The sequence below is a fragment of the Eriocheir sinensis genome, chromosome 63, assembly GCF_024679095.1.
Source record: "Eriocheir sinensis breed Jianghai 21 chromosome 63, ASM2467909v1, whole genome shotgun sequence".
Taxonomy (NCBI): domain Eukaryota; kingdom Metazoa; phylum Arthropoda; class Malacostraca; order Decapoda; family Varunidae; genus Eriocheir; species Eriocheir sinensis.
Window position 1 is genome coordinate 9,499,559 of NC_066571.1, and position 12,500 is coordinate 9,512,058.

At 41.1% G+C, this 12,500-nt stretch overlaps 1 protein-coding gene and 2 long non-coding RNA genes across 8 annotated transcripts in view; 2 read left to right on the plus strand and 1 right to left on the minus strand.

Annotated features, from left to right (window-relative positions):
• The window catches only part of LOC126987005 (uncharacterized), a 148,334-nt gene that overhangs the window by 72,846 nt on the left and 62,988 nt on the right, over positions 1 to 12,500 (plus strand). The window lies entirely within an intron of this gene.
• On the minus strand, positions 4,572 to 5,382 carry LOC126987008 (uncharacterized). The gene is made up of 2 exons (XR_007740120.1): positions 4,888 to 5,382; positions 4,572 to 4,832 (listed from the first exon to the last, which is right to left on the minus strand). It is a non-coding gene; the product is annotated as an uncharacterized LOC126987008 (long non-coding RNA).
• On the plus strand, positions 5,389 to 6,714 carry LOC126987009 (uncharacterized). The gene is made up of 3 exons (XR_007740121.1): positions 5,389 to 6,052; positions 6,114 to 6,179; positions 6,312 to 6,714. It is a non-coding gene; the product is annotated as an uncharacterized LOC126987009 (long non-coding RNA).

Sequence of the window (12,500 nt, forward strand, 5' to 3'; positions counted from 1 at the left end):
GACCTTAAAACAACCAGTCAGTCGGTCAATCCAGAACCTCCCTCGCTGGACTTGTATTCTCTGGACCTGAAGGACTCGAAAACCACCAACATATCCAGTCCTATACGTGTGTGCCTTGAAGTGACTCTCAGCTGGGTGGACTTTGAATAGGAAGAGAGGAAGAGGGAGAAGGGAAGGTGGAGGAGGAGGAGGAAGAGAGGGGCAGGAAGGGGAGAAAGAAAAAGAGGAGAGGAAGAGGAAAAAGGAAAGGAGAAGGAGGAGGAAAAGGGGCAGGAGGGGGAGAAAGAAAAAGAGGAGGAGAGAAAGAGGAAGAAGAAAAAGAGGAGGAGAGAAAGGAAGAAGGAAAGGAGGAGGAGGAGGAAGGAAAGAAGAGAAAAAGAGTGTCTAAGTTTTTGTGTTTAGGGTGAAAATATGATCCTAATTTACACCACAACAGAGACAGGAAAGGAAAGGAGTTCATAGTCACGTCTCTCTCATGAGCTTAACGTGTGTGATGTGTGTTTCTCGTGTCGCCTCGCGGTCACCATACCCTGGAAACTGATGATGGTGATGATGGACAGGTTATAGTGTTTGAACTGTTGTGAAGGTTGTGGTGGTGGTGGTGATGAAGATGGTGGTTGTGGTGGTGATGAAGATGGTGATTGTGGTGGTGATGGTGAAGATGATGGACTTGTTATAGAGAGTGGGAGCTGTTGTGGTGGTGGTGGTGAAGATGGTGATGAAGATGGTGGTTGTGGTAGTGATTGTGGTGGTGATGGTGGAGATGATGGACTGGTTATAGAGTGTGGGAACTGTTGTCAAGGTGTTGATGATGGTGGAGGTGATGGTGAGAGAAAAACCGTCAAGGCCATTATCAAACATCTTAGTGACGAGAAAGCGATGTACACACACACACACACACACACACACACACACACATAAATACACACACACACGTATACACACACACATACGCACATTTGCAAGACACCCGTGGGCTATGTTAGTGAACGCGTGTGTCTGTGTGTGTGTGTAAGAGTGGTCATTTATTGTCGCAACGAGGACGCAAGAAAAACGGTTTAGGTGTGGAATGAAAATAACGAAGCAGAATGAAAAGTATTGAGGGAAAGAAGGAAGGAGGAGGGAAAGAAGGAAAGAATGGAGGAGGAGGAGAAGGGAGAGAATTGAAGGAGGAGGAGGAGGAGGAGAAAGGTAAATGAAAGAGGAGGAGGGAAAGAAGGAAAGAATGGAGGAGGAGGAGAAGGGAGAGAATTGAAGAAGTAGGAAGAGGAGAAAAATAAGTGAAAGAGGAGGGAAAGAAAGAATGGAGGAGGAGGAGAAGGGAGATAATTGGAGGAGAAAGGTAAAAGAGGAGGAGGGAAAGAGGGGTAGGAGGGGGAGAAAGAAAAATAGGAGGAGAGAAAGAGGAAGAAGGGAAGGAGGAGGAGGAGGAAAAGAAGGGTAGGAGGAGGAGAAAGAAAAATAGGAGGAGAGGAAGAGGAAGAAGGGAAGGAGGAGGAGGAGGAAAAGAAGGGTAGGAAGGGGAGAAAGAAAAATAGGAGGAGAGAAAGAGGAAGAAGGGAAGGAGGAGGAGGAAGAGGAAAAGAGGGGAGAAAGAAAAATAGGAGGAGAAAAAGAGGAAGAAGGAAGAGGAAGGAAGGAGAAGAGAAGAAGAAAGTGTGTGTAAGTTTTGTGTTTAGGGTGAGAAGGTTAAGAGAGAGAGAGAGAGAGAGAGAGAGAGAGAGAGAGAGAGAGAGGAAAAGGGGAGGGAAACAGAGGTAGGATTGAGGTTTGAAATGGAAGGAGTGGCTTTGTAAACAGAGAGAGAGAGAGAGAGAGAGATTATTGCCTCTAAAACGTACACACAAGAGCAATACACACACACACACACACACACAAACACACACACACAAGCTTCCGGCGGGGAACTCCTATTCGGTGTGTGTGCGTGCGTGCGTGCGTGTATGTATGTGTATCGTTATGTGTGTGTGTGTGTGTGTGTGTGTGTGTGTGTGTGTGTGTCAGGGGATTAACAGGTGGCGGTGATTGCAGGAAGAGGAGGAGGAGGAGGAGGAGGAGGAGGAAGAAGAGGGAAGAGAGTGGGTAGAGTTGTTGTCCTTGGGTGGTGGACAAAAGAGGAATGTGGAGTTCTCTCTCTCTCTCTCTCTCTCTCTCTCTCTCTCTCTCTCTCTCTCTCTCTCTCTCTCTCTCTCTCTCTCTCCCCTGCTCCCACTCAATCTCTCTCTCTCTCTCTCTCTCTCTCTCTCTCTTTTTGTTCCTTCTTTATCTACGTGCACTGAATCTTCTTTTTTTCCCTTTCTTTTAACTCCTCTCTTCTCTCCTCTTTCTCTCCTTCCCTCCCTCCCTCCATCCATTCTTCCTCTCTCTCACCTTCCTCCCTCTCTCCTCCCCATTCATTCATTCATTCCCTACTTCATTCTTTCCTTCATCAGTCATTCATCTCTTTATCTATATTCTCCCTCTCCCCTTCACTAGTTTTCCTTTTCTTCCTCCTCTTCTTCATGTCCTCTCCTTGCCTTCTTTCTCTCCTCCATTTTTCTCTCCTCTTAATTCTTCTCTCTCTCTCCATCCCTTTCGTTCCCTTTTATCTTCTCTTCCTCCTCTCCTTCGTTTCCTCCCTGTTTGGTTTTGCTCCTTTCCTTCCCTCTTCCTCTCTCTCTTCTCTTTTTTTATCTTTTCCTCTCTTCTACCTCCGTCTCTCCCTCCTATCTCCTCTTCCCTTCTCTTCCGCTTCTCTCTTTCTATCTATCTTCCTTTCTTCTCTCCTATCTTCGAAGTCTTACCCCTCTCCTTCCCTTCCTTTCTCCCTCATACCTTCCATATATTATCCTTCTCCTTCCTTCTCTACCTCCTCTTTCTTTCTTCTCTCCTATCTTCGAAGTCTTACCCCTGTCCTTCCCTTCCTGTCTCCCTTTTCCCTCTTCCTCCTCTCCCCTCTTCCCTCCCTTTCTACCTCATACTTTACATACATTATCCTTCTCCTTCCTTCTTTACCTCCTCCTCCCCCCCTTCTTCCCCTCCCCCCTCCCCCCTCTCCGCGCACCACACCCCACAGCAGTGCAACAAAAGGTTACCTCTGGCCGTTTTCTTTCACCGCGCTGCCGATCGTAAAACTCAGGAAGCGGAAGGAAGGAAAAACAGAAATGCGCTGGAAAAAGTTGTTAACGCCGTTCTCGTATTCCTGTTTTCACATTTTTCGGGGGCAAAGAGAAAACTGCGAATAAACTTAGAGGAAAAAGAAAGAGTTATAGGAGGAAATAGTCGTTGTGTGCTGTTGTTTACGTGTGTATTTATAAATGGTAGTAAAAAAAGACTCATTCTGGTATCCGTTTTCATATTTTCGCGGGCAAAGAGAAAACGGCAAATAAACTTAGAGAAAAAAGAAAGAGTTATTGGTTGAAATAGTCGTTGTGTGCTGTTGTTTACGTGTGTAGTATTTATAAATGGTAGTAAAAAAAACTCATTCTGGTATCCGTTTTCATATTTTCGCGGGCAAAGAGAAAACAGCAAATAAACTTAGAGAAAAAAGAAAGAGTTATAGGTTGAAATAGTCGTTGTGTGTTGTTGATTACGTGTGTAGTATTTATAAATGGTTGGGAAAAAGATAGTCATTGTGGGATTCCTGTTTTTATATTTTCGAGGGCAAAGAGAAATTTGGTAATATACATAGAAATAAAAAGAGAATTAGAGAAAAAGTAGGAAATGGTTATAAGTTGTTTACGTGTGTACTTATAAACTTATTACATTTTTTTTTTGTGTTCGTGGCAAAGAGAAAACAACTAAGGAATTAAAAGGAAAGACAGGAAGAGATATAGAGCGAGGAAGGATGTATATTTACCTGTATATATTTTAAACAGAAGATATCGGCTGTTATATTGCATCTTTTATCATCCTTATTCGTCTTCGTAATGTAAAGCATAGCGTACTTATAACGAAATTTCCCTACATATTCGCGTCGTAACTGTACTTCAAGATCTGCAACTAACACTAACACATAACGTATACATGAATAAAGAGATCAATTCCCCCCCTTAAGGCAGCAATGCATCCGGCCTAACGCAGTGTTCCCGAGGCCTGGAGAGTGTTGTTACCCGGCGCCCAGGTAGAGTCCGCGAACGCACACCTGGCGGGCCACACCTGTAGACTCATTACCTGTGCGCGCCGGACCTCGCGACCCGCACAGGTGGTGGACACGTGAAAATTTGACGGACAACGAAAGTAAAAAAATAAAATAAAAGGAGCTCGTCTCGTCCGTGAATCGATGAGGAGAACAAAAAAATGAATAACTTTGGGTACAGGAAACACCCTTGACGACACACACGGCAAAAAAAAGGAAGAAAAACAAAAGAAGAAAAATATAATTTGACTGAGCATCGTGACTCGAGTGGCGAAGAAAAAAAAGGATAAAAATAAATGCAAATCGAAAAAAAGGAACCGAGGTATAAAATAGAAAACAAAAACAAAAAAACAACAACAACCTAGGAGTCTTAGTGTCGATGTGCTTGCAAGACACCAAGATATCAACCACATCAGAAGAAAATACACAGGAACAGGTGGAGACGGTCAGCTGGCGTTGGTTGTGGTTGTGTTGAAGGACGAAGGACATTGGTGGAGGTGGAACTGTTGAAGATAAGAAAAAAAGAATGGGAAGAAAAGAAAAGTAAAGAAAAGTGGAATCAAGAATAACCTAAAAATTAGTGAAATAGAAAAGCCTTGTAAAAGTTGGAGGACGGAGGACATTAGTAGAGGTGGAAGAGGTGGAATTGCTAGAGATTAAATAAAGAACTGGGAAGAAAAGGAAAATAAAGAGAAGTGGAATCAAGAACATATACCTAAAAATAAGTGAAATAAAGGAAAATAAAGAGAAGTGGAATCAAGAACATATACCTAAAAATAAGTGAAATAGAAAATCGTAATAAAAGTCGAAGGGCGAAGTTGGAGATAAAAAAAAAGATAAAAAAAAAAAAGAACTGGGCAGAAAAGGAAAATAAAGAGAAGTCGAATACAAACCATCATTAAAATGTGAAATATGAAAGACTGAAAATAGACACAAAATCAACAAACAAACAAACAAACGAAGGAGAAAGAAAAAAACACACCACTGCAATGCCTTGGACAGAACTCAATAACCAACAAGAAAACTAAAATTAAAAACAAAACAAAAGAAACAAACAAAGACCTCATTACTGCTGAAACAAACAATCCAAACAAACAAACCACCGCTGCAAAATGGCTTAGACACAACAAACCGTGAAGAAGAGGAAGACAAGAGGAAGGAAGAGGAAGACAAGAAGGAAGGGTGACGTTCGTGTATGCCTCACCGCCCTGCGCCGCCCAAGATGACGCTCACCTTCCTTGACCCGCCCTGCAGCGCCTTTGAACGTAAGCACAAAATTCTCACCTGTACTTCAATAGCCAATTAAAAGCTCCCACCTGCCGTAGTTAAAGTTGCCTGGTGTTTAAAAGGCGTGGGGGTGGGGTTGTATTAGGTTAGGTTGGGTCGGGTTGGGAGCTTAGATTAGGTTAGTGTAGGGTAGGTTTGGTTAGGTTGGGTTTGCTAAGGTTAGGTTGGGAGGTTAAGTTAGGGTAGGTTACGTTAGGCTAGGTTGGGTTGGGAGCTTCGGTTAGTGTAGGGTAGGTTTGGTTAGGTTGGGCAATTAGGTTATAGGTTGGGAGCTTAGATTAGGAGGTTAGGTTGGGAGCTTAGGTTATAGGTTGGAAGGTTAGATTAGGTTAGGTTAGATTGGGAGGTTACGTTAGGCTAAGTTAGGTTAGGTTGGGAGGTTACATTTGATTAAGCTAGGTTGGGAGCTTAGATTATAGGTTGGGAGGTCAAATTAGGTTAGGATGGGAGGTTACGTTAGATTAAGCTAGGTTGGGAGCTTAGATTATAGGTTGGGAGGTCAGATTAGGTTAGAATGGGAGGTTAAGTTAGGTTAGGATGGGAGGTTACGTTAGATTAAGTTAGGTTGGGAGCTTAGATTATAGGTTGGGAGGTCAGATTAGGTTAGAATGGGAGGTTAAGTTAGGTTAGGTTGGGAGCTTAGGTTAGGTTAGATTGAGAGGTTACGTTAAGTTAGGTTAGGTTAGATTGAGAGGTTACGTTAAGTTAGGTTAGGTTAGATTGAGAGGCTACGTTAGGTTAGGTTAGGTTAGATTGAGAGGTTACGTTAAGTTAGGTTAGGTTAGATTGAGAGGTTACGTTAAGTTAGGTGAGGTTAGATTGAGAGGTTACGTTAAGTTAGGTTAGGTTAGATTGAGAGGTTACGTTAAGTTAGGTTAGGTTAGATTGAGAGGTTACGTTTAGTTAGGTTAGGTTAGGTTACGTTGGAAGTGGAGTTGTATAGTTAGTTGATGGAATAATATAGAATAGAGTGAAAAACGTTTAGTAATGCCTGCCCGTGAGAAGTCATTACCTTTTCCATAGTTCAAGTTACCTGGTGTTGATAAATTTAAAAGTGTAGGAGTGTGAAGTTGTAGGAAGTTGCTGGAACAGTGGGATATAAAGTGAACTATATGAATGAATAGATTAGATTAGAATATGAAGGGAATAGAATTGAATATGAAGTGAAATATGTAGAAGAATGAATTAGAATAAGGTGGAATGAGTGAAGTATTTTGGTTTTGCTATTTATATTTCTTGTGTGCGATATTTGAATGCAATTGTCATGGCGTCTTTTTTTTTTTTTGTGTGTGTGTGTGTGTGTGTGGGTGTGTGTGCGTTTGTGCGTTTTGATGCGTTTGACCACAAAGCTTATTATTCGATCTTAGCAGAATCTGAACTTTTTTTCGAATTTACTACAATGGAAACGTGACGTGGACTTAGATATTAGCCTACAAACCTATTACCATTATTATTATTATTATTATTATTATTATTATTATTATTATTATTATTATTATTATTATTATTGCTACTACTACTACTATTGCCACTACTATAATAACGTCACTACAACAACAACACCTACTACTACTACTACTACTACTACTACTACTACTACTACTACTACTACTACTACTACTACTACTTATACTACTACTGCTACTTCTTCTTCTACTTCCTTGTTTATTATCGTATTTTATCTACCGTACTTTTTTTTTCTCCATTTCTTTTCGTGCAAATAAGGAGAAAGGAATCCGCGTTTTTTATTTAGTATATATTTATTTTATTTATTTATTATTATTATTTTTTTTTTGGTGTGATGTGAAACCACTTTTTTTTTTCTTTTTTTTTCGTAGTCACGAGGTCAGGGAGGATAAGAAAGGTTAGAGAGAGAGAGAGAGAATGGGGAATTTCTTTTTTGTCATCACGGTCTCAGGATAGGAAAGCTCAGAGAGAGAGAGAGAGAGAGAGAGAGAGAGAGAGAGAGAGAGAGAGAGAGAGAGAGTGTTGATATGAATACAGAATAATGAGAGCAAGAATACGTTAAAAAAAGACTAAATTAAAGAAAAAAGAACAGAAAGAACGAAGATACTGAAGACAAAAACAACAACAACAACAAAAAAGAAAACGACAAAGAAAAAAAAAGAAAAAGAATATTCGACTAAGGTTATGTTGATGAAGTTAAACGAAAAAAGAAAAAAGAAAAGAAAAGAGAAACACTGAAGAGATGGGTCAGATTGCGCAGAGGTGACCTTGGAACTGCACACCTGTCACCCATCTGTAGACTCATTAGCGTGAAGGTGAGGTCGTGACGGTGGTGAGTGTGATGAGGGTGTTGTTGTTGGTGAGGAGGTTGTTGGTGGTGGTGGTGGTGGTGATGGTGATAGTGGGGGAGGGGGCAAGGGTTGAGAAAGGCATTGAAGAGAGTAAGTTATTTTTCTTGTGTTTTCTCCTATTTCTGTTTTGGTATTTTAAAAGATTGATTAGAGGAACAGACATAACACACACACACACACACACACACACACACACACACACACACACACACACACACACACACACGCGCGCACACACAGACAAAGACGTAGCTGGGTTGTTTCAGGATATGAGAAGCCAGTTTTTGGTAAGGTTAAATGGTACCGTTTCCTTTCTTTTTTTTTTCTGCCTCTTCCCCAAAACGTTACAGTTTCCTTTCTTCTGCTTTTTTTGTTTGTTTTTCTTTTTCTCTCCTTTCTTTTGTTTTCTTCTTTTTTTTTACTCTTATTTCTCTTCTTTTTCATCTTCATCATCAACTTTTCTTCTTTTTTTTCTTCCTTCCTTTTAGTTTCTTTTTCTTGATAGTTTTCTTCTTTCTTTTCTTTCATATTTCTCTTCTTCTTTTTCATCTTCTATATCTTCTTCATCTTTTCTTCTTTCTTTTCTTCCTTTCTTTTTTTTTCTTCTTTTTCTTCATAGTTTTCTTCTTTCTTTTCTTTCTCTTATTTCTCTTTTTTTCATCTTCTATATCTTCTTCATCTTTTCTTCCTTTATTTTATTTTATTCTTTGTAGCTTTCTTCTTTTTTCTTTCTAATTTCTCTTCTTCTTTTTCATCTTCTATATCTTCATCTTCATCTCCTTTTCTTCATCTCGTTTTCTTCATCATCATCATCTACTACCAATACTACCACCACCCACCACAACCACAACCACAACCACAACAACAACACAACAAACATACAAGCAAACCCACAACAAACGCTATCATCACCACAACCTCCTCCCCCTCCACCTCTTAAAACGAAATTCTCACCTAAGCGCCCGTAGGCAAGTGAGTCATTGCGAGAACTGACTCACCCACCGCGGGCAGGTAAAGACGGATCATTAACCACGTGAGACCAGGTGAGCGGGGTGGGGGGTAGCGGGAGGTGGGGTGGAGAAAAGGGAATTGAAGGTGCAGGGGAATTTTTAGGGAAGGGGGGGGCTGGGGGTAGCGGGGGGTGGGGTGGGGTGGAGAAAGGGGATTTTAGGTGCAGGGGAATTTTAGGGAAAGGGGGGGGGGGTTGTTTGGAACGTATTTTACCTTTATTTTCCTGTTTTCCTTTGACCAGTAACTTTTATTTCGTATTTTGATTTTTATGTTTTTTTAATCAATATTGTAACTAAGTTTTTTTTCGTTTATTTGTTCTTTTCTTCTTTCTACTACTACTACTACTACTACTACTACTACTACTACTACTACCACCACTATCACAAAACACTCCATAACAAAAATCCCCAGAACTTCTACGATAGGCTTTCCCGACGAGCTTGAGGACCCCCGGGGATGGTATAGTAACTGGGTATTTCAACGAAGGGATAAGATGGGCCCACAGGGGATCGGAAGGGAACGGGGGAGTTACCGACCGGAACGGGAAAAAAAAGATAATGTCCTTGGAGATAGCTAAAGGGCGGAGGTGAGAGAGAGAGAGAGAGAGAGAGAGAGAGAGAGAGAGAGAGAGAGATGAGATAATAGAAATGAATAGATCTGTTGCCTTGAGAGAGAGAGAGAGATGAGATAATAGAAATGAATAGATTTGCTGCCTTGAGAGAGAGATGAGATAATAGAAATGAATAGATCTGCTGCCTTGAGAGAGAGAGAGAGAGAGAACCATTAAGTCATTACGTTGCCCCCGGGTTGCCCTCACGTTCAGGAGCTTAGAACGGCACGTAAATTGAGTGAAATCCAGGTAGTCGATGTGAGGAGGATCGAGTCGTCTATTGGGAGGGTTGGATTTCACTTGGAAGGGGATCAAACTCTCCTTCGCTTACCGCCTCTGCATTCCTCTCTAATGGTTGATCCTGCCCTCTAGCGGTGGAAGTCTTGTTGTTTTTGTTATTTTTTACTTTTTAATTGGTCTGTTTTTTCATTTTTTAATCTTTCATTTCTCTCATTTCACGTTTTCTTATTTTTTAATTTTTTTGTTATTCTTTTCTTTTCGTTTTAACTTTTTTTCTATATAGATTAACTTAACCCTTTCCTCCTTATTCCCTATTCTCTTTATTTTCCTCTTTATTTTGTTATTTGTGTTCTTAATTATTTTTTTTCCTGTTTTTTTCCCTCTATACATCCTAGAGTTACCTGACTTTATATACTGTTTTGTTTTCCTTTTCTCATTTGACTCACGAAGACATATATACAGTGACCAGGTAGATTCGAATCCTCTTAATAAGTCACACAAAGGTCGAACTCACAGGTGTATTAAAAGGAGCGAGGCAATTAAGGTGTGCACGATTGACATTTGGTGACTCGCTGATCTGAATCTTTCTTTTGTTTTCTTTTGTTTTCTGCTTTTTCTTCGGTTTTGTGTCTTTGGGGCGTCTTCAGGGAGTCTTTTGTTCCGTGTGTGTGTGTGTGTGTGTGTGTGTGTGTGTGTGTGAGAGAGAGAGAGAGAGAGAGAGAGAGAGAGTCAGTATTACCTCGCTGTTCTCACCTGTCTTCTAAGTGCTTGCAATGTCGGTTTTGTGATCACTTTTCTCTGTGTACTTTCTCTCCTACCTGTCTGTCTGTTTGTAATGACTGTTTTATGATTGTTTGTCTGTCTGTCTGTCTGCGGCTGTTACCTGCAGGACTATTTTTTTAAGAAGGAAAGGAGGAAGAGTAAGGATTCAAGAGCGACGAAGGGAGAAAGGAAAGACAAGAGGGTGGGAAGGATAAAAAGGATTGAATGCTTCTCTGTTTTCCTGTTGCTGTCTTACCGTCGATATGTTTACCTGTCTATCTGTTTTCCTGTTGGTGTAGTCTTACCGTCTATCTGTCTACCTGTTGCTGTCTTACCGTCTACCTGTTTACCTGTTTACCTGTCTATCTGTTTTCCTGTTGCTGTCTTACCGTCTACCTGTTTACCCGTTACATTCTTATCTGTTTATCTGTTTACCTGTCTCTCCGTCTAATGTCTCCGTGATTGTCTTTTTGTTTACTTTTGCTCCTATCTGAAGGGCTGTTTGTCTATAGTTTTGTTGATCTGTTGTCTGTCTGTCTGTCTGTCTGATTCTTGCTGTCTTACATCTCTGTCTGTCTTACTTTGATATCTCCTGCGTGGTTACTTTTTTTGTCTACCTTTCTTTTGTTTATATCTGAAGGGCTGTTTGTCTGTCTAATTTCCCTTGCGTGGTTAGTTTTGTCTGTTTATGAGGATCTGTTTGATTTGATTTTTTTTTACCGTCCTGTCTATCAACCTGTCTGTTCGTATCGTTTCCGTTAGTCTCTTCCTCATGTTTCGTTAATTAGTTTCATCCACCTGTTGCCTAAGTTACCTGTCCGCCTTTTCCACCTGCTTGCATAGGCCTACTTATTAATTTTTTTTTCCTGTTTTTTTTTTTTTTTTTTCGCTTGCTCACCTGCCGCCCACCTGGTCTGTCTTCTTCACCTGTGTTTGTTCGTCAGTGTGTGTCTGGCTTTCATTTTGTTATCAACTTTCCCTTTTATCGATTTCTATTAAGGGAAAGGAGGAACAGCAGGTAGAGAGAGAGAGAGAGAGAGAGAGAGAGAGAGAGAGAAGGAGGAAACTAACACTGGAAATTGTTTATACGTGTGTGTGTGTGTGTGTGTGTGTGTGTGTGTGTGTGTGTGTGTCCGGGATAAATACGGGAAATTGAAGAGAAAGGAAAGGAGTAGAAGAGAAAGTTCCTCCCTTCTCTCCCTTCCTTCCCTTTCTCCCCTTTCCTCTCCATCTCTTCTCTCTTCCTCTGTCATTCCTTCTTCCCTCCCCTTCCTTCCTTATGTCCCTCCCCTTCACTAACCTTCCTTATGCTTTCCTCCCCTTCACTAACCTTCCCTTCCTTCCCTCCCTTCCTCTGTCGTTCCTTCGTCCCTCCCCTTCACTAACCTTCATGTCTTCCTTCCCTCCCTTCCTCCCCTTCCAACCTTCAAGTCCCTCCCCTTCACTAACCTTCTTTATGCTTTCCTTCCCTTCTCCTCCCTCTCCCTCCCTTCCTTCCCTTCCTCCTCTGTACTCCCTTCTTTCCCCTTCCTTCCTTCAAATCCCTCCCCTTCACTTTCCTTCCTTCTCCCTTCCCGCCCTTCCTTCCTACCTTAAAGTCCCTCCCCTTCGCCAGCCCCTTCCCATCTCCTCCCTTTCCCTCCCTTCCTTCCCTTCCTCCTTCCTCAAAGTCCCTCCCCTTCCCTTCTCCTCCCTTTCCCTCCCTTCCTCCTCCTCCCTCCCTTCTCCCCTCCCCTGAGAGTTGGTTGTTTTGAAGTGGAGGGGAGATAAGGGAGTCAGGAGGGAGCTTGTTTAGAAAGGAATTTGTTTTTGTTTTATTTGTTACTTTTTTGTTTGTTTTAATGAATTGTCGATTTTGTGTTTACTTTTTCTTCATGTTTTGCGTCTTTCTTTATTTTACTTCTTTTTTTTCCTTGTTCTTTCTTTTTCTCTATTTTTTTCTTGTTCTTTTTTTCTATCTATTGTTTTTACTATATTTTTTTTCTCTTCTATTTTCTATTCTTCTATGCTGTCTATTTCTTTCCTTCTTCTTTTTCTTCTTCTTTTTCCTTTTCCTTCTTGTTCTTCCTCCTCTTGTTCTTCTTTTTCTTCTTCTTTTTCCTTTTCCTTCTTGTTCTTCCTCCTCTTGTTCTTCTTCTTTTTCTTTTCCTTCTTC